Source organism: Salvelinus fontinalis, chromosome 7 (assembly GCF_029448725.1).
Source record: "Salvelinus fontinalis isolate EN_2023a chromosome 7, ASM2944872v1, whole genome shotgun sequence".
NCBI lineage: Eukaryota > Metazoa > Chordata > Actinopteri > Salmoniformes > Salmonidae > Salvelinus > Salvelinus fontinalis.
In genome coordinates, this window is record NC_074671.1 from 63224451 (window position 1) to 63225680 (window position 1230).

The window sequence follows — 1230 nt, forward strand, 5'->3', positions numbered from 1 at the left end:
CACACAATGTGCTAATATTTATTTTTTCTTCATTTTTTATCAGGAATCAAATTTGATGTGTATGAAATTGTTTGGTGAAATATGCATAAAAAGGAGAGTAATTTCCCATAATTGTGCACGTTTGTATAGTCGTACTTCCAGTTTGATCATCATGATTTAGTGACTGCAAAGAACATTTATGGATCTACTGGGATTTTTAAAAGACAGACTAACTTTCTGTTTTGTCTGCTTGCACTCCAGAAATAAGTATAGTTGTGTCAATCTTTCTGCAGGCAGTCGACTGCTTTTGATGAACTGATTTGCAATTTTGATGGTATTATATTTTTTATGAATGTTATGTTTTTTTTTTAAGTCAACTACATTTTCAAAAAGCATTTACTGTTTTGCAAAAGTTGTGTGTTTTGTGGACTCTGTTTTGAAAATGAACAACATTGTTCCAAAAAATGCTTGTAGGCGATTGAGAGAAACTGTAATACATAAAGACAGTTGCTCCCTGATTAAATAGTAGAAGAGTACACCCTGCTGGACAAAAAAGCTTACTCCACCTGGTATTCCCTGGTAGGTACCAACCAAGTGGGAGGGCAATGGGAGGGTGCAATTAAACACTATCAATGTTTAATTTATGGATAGTGTTATTTTTAGAGTGAAATTTCTCAAGTCTAAAGAAATAGGATGAATTCTGTTCTCCCTCCTCAATCCATTTTTTCCTAGATCTAATAAAGGCTCCTTCTGCTTTTAATCTATATATAGTATCCAGTTTATTTTGTAACTCAATTAGTTCCATCTTCTCCTCCCCAGAGAGGCCGGCCGGGGACCTCTGAGAAAGGGAAGTTATCTTAATGATCACCTTTTCCTCCTCAGCTCTTCTGGTCTTAGCAAGAATTACTACCATATTTTCTAAGGTATTTGGACACCTCAAATTTAAAGAGCTCCCAGTTCTTGCAATAAGATTTTTCTTCACAAGCCCTTTCCCAAAAGTGTGAGAGCAGATCTTTAACCTCAAATGTAACTATATCATTATCACTATATCATATCACTATATCATTATTAAGCTATTTAGCTTCCAGTAGGATGCTCTGCCAAGGTTAGTATCAGGGGTAAATATTTTGATATCAATGTACTTCTCTCATTGACTTGTCAAACCCAGGCTTGGTCTGCTTCGCAAGCGTTCTCTGTAGTCTCGCGTTGTTACGTCTCTGGGTTTAGAAACTGGTAGTGGGGGAACAGGAA